This window comes from Lipophrys pholis (genome assembly GCF_963383615.2).
Source record: "Lipophrys pholis genome assembly, chromosome: 1".
NCBI classification, from domain to species: Eukaryota; Metazoa; Chordata; class Actinopteri; order Blenniiformes; family Blenniidae; genus Lipophrys; species Lipophrys pholis.
This window is the reverse complement of record NC_137635.1, coordinates 15224465-15234031: the sequence shown is the minus strand read 5'-3', so window position 1 is coordinate 15234031 and position 9567 is coordinate 15224465.

Genomic DNA, 9567 nt, shown 5'->3' with positions numbered 1-9567 from the left:
ATTTTCATTCCTCTCTTCATGCGTCTATAAAGACACGTCGGCTACACTTTTGTTCTGGCAGTATATTCTGGCCGCTTATATCAAAGTATTTTTAGAAAATTTACAGGTTCTCATAAACAGCACAAACGTTTTTTGGGGTGACGAATCTTTACACGTTTCTGAGCGAAAACGTATCATTTTTGCATGTTTGTTTGAGCAAAAGTGACATAGTTGCGCTTTTACACTTTTGAAAATGACAAACGGCAGAAACGGCAACAACAATGTAGTGAGCATGCCGGGCCACCAGTTGGTGCTGTCGGTTGTTTTGGTGCTGACACCGCACACACAGAACAATAAGCTATAAACACTGACAATGGTGAGAACGCAGAAATTTGTAAGTTGTGTTTGTAGTGGCTGAGAGTAGAGTAATGAAAGGTTTGCATTTTCACATGAAAACATTGGGGTTTTTTTTGTTGACCTGTTGAAATGAATTTGTAATCTTCGCGGTTTGAGGCCCCGACCACATGAGCCAAAATGATCTTTTTTTTCTCCCCGTCGTTCTTAAAACGTTTCCCGTCCACATGGGAAACATCTACGTCTGCATAACACCATGAAAACTCAAAATAACGTAGTACATACGCCGGGCCTATAGGTGGTGCAGTAACGCTGGCACAGAAATATACCAAAGATGGAGAAGAAGACACGGAGCATGCAGAAACAGAGAAATCGACAAATCTAACACATCGCCTTTTTAAAGCGACAAGCATCAGTAGCGTCATTGTTGTAAAGTGACGCTGCGGAGAGGGTCGCAGGGTTATTGGGGCGAGAAGTGGCGCGATGACATCATTATTTTGAGAAATGTGCCTCTTGGAATTCCGCACCTCAAAGCCGAGGCGGCGTTTTCAAATTTTCTCCACTCTGGAAACCTTTTTATTTATTTATCTTTTAAACGTTTTCAGGCTCCTGAAATGCCGCACTGTGAGAATTGAAAGGCCTAAAACTATGCGGTTACATGAAACGGTGTTGTCGTGTGGACAGGACAGGACCCTTATCGGTCGTTGTTTGGTGGCATAGTAGGATGTCTTGCAAGCTTCAGTGGGCAAACTAACGGACCATCACATTTCTTATCTCACACTTTGGGGGTGCGAGATAAGAAACGAGGGAACGGTAACCCTAAAGAAGAGCTAAACAGATGTATGCTGCAAACCCCTGGTTGGACTAAAGCAAGATAAATTCATAGTACCTCAAGACAAACCTGTTGGACGAGGATGAGTTTGATCTACTGCCCACTGGGTTATGGGACCAGCACATTCCAGCTGCACCACCTGCCTTAGATTACTTATTATCAGGTTCAAACTCTCAAATTCTTGGGCTCTATGTCAAGGCTGCACATTTTATATGGCAAACATACATGTATGCATGTAAAAGATGGTCCAGAAAAGTTGAACCAAAGGACAAGTTCTCATTTATCAGGTTGAAGGAACTTGACATGCAGCTATGCTGAGTTGACCAAGAAGATGGTTTCTGTCCATCAACCAGTGGGATGATGACCAGACACCGCTACTTCCACTTTACCACTGTCTTGTGAGATACCCGAGACCAGGGGTCTGCAACCTTTATGAGTAAATGAGCCATTTTTGTGATATTTTTTCCAACAAATCAAATTTACCTGGAGTCGCAAAACACATTTAACCTTTGACATTAGGCGAACACAGCTTCTGAAGTTTGATATATACAGTATAAAGGGAAAATGTATTTTCTTAAAACAGTCAATTAACCTTTGTTTACTGTAAGCTGCCCATTTTTGTGTAGTCTCATTTCATTAGCTTTGAGCTGTTTTACAGAAACTGTTTTTTTCATGAAAATATGTTCTTAATAACTTAGCTGGGTAAACAAAAGCTAAACAAAAATGCTTGTTTCCAAAAAAAACTAATTCAATAATTTAAAACAATAATTGACAGAATAATCTCAAAATAATCATTAGTTGCAGCTCTAATACAGACGTTTTGAGACATGTACAAAAGTTGTATGTTATGTATACATTTCATTGAATTTTCTGCTCGTTCTGTACCTCATCTTAGCAGTTTCATGCTTCTTTTCCAGCATTTCTCACACTTTTGACATTTTAGAATAGAAATACTACCGAGGGAATATCTTTGACCATTGCTCCACACAATAAATACAAGTTGAATATCAAGTAGGACAGGATGAAAATTTAAGAAGTAATTTTAAATATTAATGCGTACGAGGCTAATATAAGCACAGAATGGAAAAAAAAAAAAAAAGGAAAAAACAGCAAATGCTATTTACAAGAAGGAGTTACAGAGTCTTATGGCCACAGGAAGGAAAGAGATTTCAGCCATCTTAACCATTTTATCTCTTTCATCTGCGGTTTTGCTTGTTTCCTGCGCGTGAAAGTGACACATGAAAGAGCATTGGATTGTGTTGTACTGAAAACACAAGTGAAAAGCAGTGACACAGCGAAGCCACGAGACCAGGCTGAGCGGTCTCGGAGCCTGTTCAGTGTTGAGTTGATTAAATCAAGCGATGCTGCGATTGTTGCGTTAGTGGAGGCCAATCTGGACAAAACTCCCTTCTGTGTTACTGCTTTGGGGGCTGGTTTAAAACACAACAGACCTGATCAAGCCACGTAAGGGGCCGTTGGCGCAGGCGGTGAGGTTGAATAAACAACCACCTCAAAAACAAATTGTGTGTGTGAGACCAGCTTTTCTGTGCTTATTGAAGTGTCTCGTGTTACAAACATCACACAACAGAACCTAAAACAACATTGAAGTACTGAGGATGAACAGCTTAATGAATGACTACTCGCATACACAAACATGCATACATACAAACGTGGCATACAACACAAACACAAAAGGGATGTGTCAAGTATTACCTCAAGGGGACATCAGAGACATTAAGCAGGTAGTGGCAAACTAAGGGTGGATGTGCCCAGATGTTTCGGTCTATACTCGTCCATACGGACCCTTCCCTAGAGCCTGGGACGCATCCTCACCACTATAGTCCAGAGAAGGCTTCCAAATGTTGAAAATCATGAAATGGATGGTCAAGTTCTGGGACGCTCCTTATCCAGAGTGAAGTAGTCGGTGCAGTGTCCAGTATGCAGTGGAGGAGAATACATCTCCTGGCGCTAAACAGCAGCACCTGAAGCAGTTTCAGTGAGGAAGGGTTTAGGTTCACTGCAGTGAGCCCAACACCCAAAATACAGGAAATGGGTTGTACGGATATTTATTATATTTTTTTTTTAAATAATATCCATTTCTTTACATACACCACACCAGAATTCAGTCACAAGAGGACAATCAAATATACAATGGAAATATGAGCCTTCGCTAATTTTACATTTGTTACAATATTCTGACAGCGAGGGGTTAAATTTATTGCGTCTCACCGGAGTAGTTTAAGCTGATGTATGATTTTAAATTGTAAATTATTTATTGGTAGCTAGGCAGCCTGAGGAACTCCAAACCCCGTCCCACTCGTCATCAGAGATCGTAACCCCAAAGTCAGCTTCCCAAAGGGGCCTCACACGGGCCGTGCAGAGGGTGCTGGGGATTAACACGGCCCTACAAAACTGAGTAAGAAGTTTCTTCAAGTCAGAGTTTGAGGGGGGGGGGGTTGTTTACAGTCTTCTGATGTCTGATGATTTTGCTCCCTCAATGCCGAGTGAGAATGTTGTCGGTTCAACTCCATGCTGAGTCTTTCTGTTCTACATGTACTTCTCCAGGTTTGCTCCAGGTACCCCCCACAAAATCGATTAAAAGTATTTGGTGACTCTAATTTGCCAATAGGTTGTCTCTCTCTTTGTGGTTGGAGTCGAGATGTTTCATTAATCCCAGGGGGTAATTATCAATGGCGTTGCTCCACACAGGATAGTAATTTGATGTGTTTTCGAAAAGTTCCACCTTGGAAGCTGTTTTCAAAAAGGTTGCATTTTCAGTCCCTCCGAGCGCCGTTGTCGTGTAAAGGAACAGTCAAAAAACAACAAAAGCTTTCCCATTTTCACTTGAAAACACTGTCGTTTGAACAGGACCACAGAGGCAATGTGGGAGGTCTCCCAGGAAAAAGGTTGGGAAGTACTAAAGTATGGAAAACGTTATAATGGAGATAGGGGTTCAAATAGGATAGATGACGCTTTAGGTTAAGCTTCAGTGTCTTTCAGAGCCAGACATCGGTCTGATTGTATAGGCGTTGTCTGTAGGGCAGTGAAACGAGACATCTGTGATGCTCTGCTGGTGCCATTATCACCACAGACACACACACACACACACACACACACACACACACACACACACACTTGCTTTACCTTCAAGACAAGCTCCTGCCATCCATTTGGTTTTGTGAAAGAAGTTTTTTTTTGGGGGGGGGTTGAAGGAAATGATCCATCACTCTGGGTAAACTCTAAACAGCCTAATGACACGTGGCAATATAAAATGGAAAATTCAAATAAACACCGGCGGGCCTGTTTGGAGGCACTCCTGGTACAATAGCCCAAACACTGGGCATTTGAGTAATCATTACTAGTCATAACTCAGCACGCTGGAGATGTTAAATAAACAGTATACTTCTGTAAGGCATATACAACAAGGCCCAAATTTACTTTAGCCGTATCACAGGAATCTGTGAGGTAAAGGACACTCACCAGCCATGTCAGACAGTATCTTTTAATGTCATGTCACGTCTGGCTAAGACGTTCCGTCGGCCCGCGAGTGAACGTCTCACTACTGTAGGTGCGCCTTGGTGGCCTCCGGGCTGATTTGTGGCTGCCGCATGACATAACGAGAAGCCCAAACTCTTTGGAGACCTTCGAAACTCCGTCCATACATAGCCAAGGGTGATTTACAACACATCTGTGCCTCGTAGAGCGCTAAAGCACCAGCGCTCCTACTTTGCTCGCTTTGCCTCTGTGTTTTAGGAGGAAAAACATTTTCACTCTTTTAAAAAAAAAACATAATCCAGGCAGCGCTGAGGAGCGATGTGACCTCATAGGTGAAACCCTGCAGCTAATTGGCTCCTAATTGGGTTTGATTGCACTGCGATTATAGAGAGTTCTCCGAAAGCCATTCGAGGCCGAGCCCCGGGGTGGGGTGGGGTGGGGTGGGGGCTCCCGCCGCTGCCAGACGCTGTTCTTTAGCCCAGGTAAAGGTGTCACCGCGGGGCTAAGAACCCAGCGGGCCCTCGGCTGGAGCTCAAATTGAGGCTATTACATTACCATGTTTCCTGGGGATAATTTTATGCAATTTAACAGCAGACAAGTTAAAAAAAAAATAAACAAACATCACTTAATAAATAACGTTCTTTAAGGATTACGGAGTGAAAAACTACCTCATGCTGTTGAACGGTAGTGTGTAACACAGTAAACTGGCTGAGATCACACATCATCACATCAGAATCGCACTTCGATTTCTTAAACATGGCCTTTTTTTTATACTTTCCAGTCTTTTTTTGGGGGGGTTTTTACTTTTACATATTTTAGAAAAGTATAAAACAAATGAAAACATACAACTGTTACACAATATCATGACGGTTTCCAGGTGATCAGAGTGAAATCCAAAAATTCAAACTGGTTTGAAGATATGCTTTGGTTTTTGAATATTTAGGTGCTTGAAGCCCCTTTTTTGTTCTCCACAACCCACCATCAATGAATTAGTACATCCTAAAGGTGTGAAATTACTGAAAAGGTAGCACTTATAGATAGAAACAGTTTAACTAAGAAGCTGCGACCAAAACAAGGTTGTCAAACATAAAGCCAGTGGGTCCAAACTGGACCGCAACAATGTCCAATCTGGCCAAACCACCAAGCAAATATGACAAATGTCAAAATAAACATTGATTCATTTTTTTTCTGCTAATTTTTTAAGAGTAGTGGACACATCAGAATACTGAGACCTGAGCTGAGATATCAGTGACGCCGCCATGAGCGATAGCTACCTCATTAGTTTCAAAGCCATGCAACAGCTATAGGAGATGTTTTGGGATATTTCACTGTTTTTTGCACCGGAAGGCTTCCTTAAAACTGTAGTTTTTGTTGAAATTGCAGTCATTTTCAGTAGTAAATGTTTGACATTTTCATCATGCATACTCTGTGCCACAACAACAACAACAAAAAACATTAAAGTTTAAATTGAAAGGTTATCATGGCAGTATTTTACTGATATGGCCCATTCAAGACGAAATTGGACTGCGTGTGGCCCCTGAACTGAAATGCACTTGACACTAAAGAATTGAGGCAAAATAACTATGAGCAGAGAGAAAATGAAAGCGAATGTTTATCTTAAAGCAGGGAACGGATCAAAGTGGATACAGCCTAATGAGCATGTGAGTCACAGACCTGAGTTAGTTCAGGATTAACGAAGCACTCCTCCAACAGTAAACAGGAGATAAGCGAAATGATAACGGTCAGGAGAGCAGGTCTGGGCAATACTCAAGCTAATAGAAAAGGCCTTCTTTTCCCAATTTTTTCATGGCAATGATAAAAATAATGATAAAAAAAAAAAATAGATAGTAAAACTGTTATTATTCTTTTAAAACAAACATTTCTAATTTGTATGAAATGAAGTGTTTCCGAACAGTAAAAGTATATCACAGTTTCTGTGTTTCATTCATGTTCATTTGTCCGACATGATTGGTAACAAGTTGTTGCGTGAGCTTACATGTGACCTCGACTTCCAATCATCTCCACAATATCAATACAAGATGTGCCGGTTATCTTATTCAAAACAAAGTTCATACATCCAAGGACCTCAATTAGCTCCCAGTTATATGTGTGAAAAAAATGTTTTTTTTCATTGATGTCATTGTGCTGGTCCCCTGACAGCCATTACTAACCCAATATCCTGTTTCAGAGAGAGTGAGCCTCCAGCATGTTGCTTTTGGTCCCCGGCCAAATCGCAAAAGTATGAAAATTACCCATCCAGTCATGGCCCGCAGCTCTTTAAAAGCCATCAACGTTCCTTTTGACAAACCTCGGCTCAGAGGCCAGACATGACTGGCAGGGCACGATGCTACCCACCGCCATCGCCGACCACAACACCCCCTCGGCGCTCCTTCCCCCCATTGGGGGAAGGGGGGGGCGATGCGAGCGGGGGTCGTTTCGAGCTGCAAGTACGGCCGTGTAATTCAATGACCGCACAGCCCGGTGATTATAGCCGCGCACCAAGGCCCAGATAAACAGCGCCGCTTCCTCTCGGCTCGTTATCAGCTTTCTCATACACCCACTGGCCCGGGCTCTGCCCCGGCCTCGCTCGACGTGTCACATCCCTCCGGAGTGTTGGGGCCCAGAAATAGCCTGACATGCTGTCTCTGGGTGTGATCTCGCTCTCTTTTTGCGAGGCTCCACACTACTGGGTTTCCTTTCACTGCTTCCAGACGCTCCGAACTGAGCTCGGCTCTGGGAGCTCGGCTCTGGGAGCTCCACTTGTAACTTCGAGCCCTTTGCAATAATAGGCTGTCAGCGAAGTTTGATGACGCTTTCACAAATTTAGCATTGCCTCATTACTGACAAACACCACCAGAGGTCGAGTGAAAACAGCAAATTATATGAACTCAGATTCTCCTCAAAGTTCACTGCAGTCAAACTGATTCAAGTATGATTAATGCGGCGGCTCTCGGCGTGAAGTGAACGAATGAATCAAGGCTCCGTCCGACCCGGGAAGGGGAAAAGCATCGCTCCGGAGCGTTCGGGATTAGCTGAGGTATTCGTCAGATTCCTCGGACACATTCATGCACACAGAGCGTCAGGTGTCAGGTGCTGTTCTCAGTCCTGCCAGTTCATCAGGTTGTGATGGTCATTAGGAGCGTCGGAGCTTTTGGCAGCATGCAGGAGCTTTTTGAGTGGCAACTGGCACTTCACCAGGAACTGGGCTTTTTTGTTTCTTTCTTTTTTCGAAACAGATGCTTGCCTTTATGAATTGTGGCATCTCCTCAGGACCAGACTTTGCGTCACACTTCTCGGTCAGGCCAGCTTTGCCAGGAATGCCTTGGACTCAGAATACAAAAGCTATCTTGCTGTACAACTCTTGCAAATGTGTCAGGACTGTGGATAAGGGCGCGCAGAGGGAAACCGGATGCAGTATAACTGACACTGTCCACTTGTGGCATCATGTTTTGGCGGCAGCTTGACGCCTGTTTATTAATAATAGCTTTTGTTTGAAATCTGATAGCCCCTGTTAGCCGTGTTTTTCACTCTAACCAGTCGGTTTGGCTTGGCATTTCACCGTTGCACGTATGAGGTCATCATAGTCAGGCACACAAGTCGTTCAGCCTGGTGTTTATCTCCCGGACATGTGTGAGGTTCTCCGAGGGCATGTGTGTGTTAAAAGGAGCTGTCGGTGTGTTATACTGGAGCCCCCTCCTGTGGTAATTGACAGTGCTATGATTGTGGGTTACACACCATTGAGCAGGCCTCATGTTTCACGTGCTGGTGCAGCATCAGTATGTGTGTGTGTGTGTGTGTGTGTGTGTGTGTGTGTGTGTGTGTGTGTGTGTGTGAGAGTGTGAGTGTGTTAATGTCCGAGCACCCTTAATAGACATTTTGCAGATGGTCTATGTGCAGATTGCTACAGTTTTCCAAAGTTTAACTTCACTGATTAATCTAATTTATTAGGTTTATTTTTACACTTTTAGGCTCGATTTCAGTATTTTTCTTTAAATTATGTTGTTTTTAACTTGTGGAGATCTGTGTGATTGGGTAGATCAGTTTACCATCTAGTAACTAACTGATGACTCATTGTGTTCCAATGACTCCTGAAAGACAAATGGTTCTTGGTGTCCTCTGTAGAACCAACATGTCATTACACATATCCTCCACAAGAGGTCATTGCACTGCGAAGAGTTAAATTCAGTGTAAGTTTGGCTTGTGAAATCCATCCACTCACCCCAGGCTCAAACGTCTTACCTCTTTGGGACAACGTGCTTCATGGTAGCAGCTTTATTTCCACTTGACTGGGGGTCGCTATCTGAGTCGACATTTTAAAATGAGTCGTACACCAATATCAAAATCAACTCACGTCAATATTTGAGGGAATCTCTGAGGCCAAATATTTTCAAGCGAAAACGGAAAACTCTCCTTGTGTTTCGGTTATCCGTTTACACCACAATGGCTGCTTGGAGTCACTTAAAATGCAACTTTTTAAAAACGGCTCCTCAGGAGGAACTTTTTTTTTTTTTTTAAATGCTCCGACTTTGTGTGAAAAAGCTGAACTTTTTTCAAATTGCTCCAACTCCATCTCCGTGTTAGAGGAAAATGGATGTTTTTGAAAAAGTGGCGCATTTTCAAAAAGTTTCACCTTACAAGCCATTTTCAAAAAGTTGCATTCTCAGTAAGTCTGTGCACCGTTGTCGTGTAAATGGGCACCCAAACAAAAATGTCCCATTTTTACTTGAAAATGTTGTGTAAACTGGGCCTTATGAAGCCAGATGTAAAACCTGTATTTGTCACATATACACAGCACTTGAAAAGATCATTGTATTTCACATAGCCATAAGGAGCAGTGGGCAAAGTTGGAACTGCGAAGCATTCAAAGTCCTAGGCCGGGATTTGAAGCCCTATCCTTAGTTTTTTAA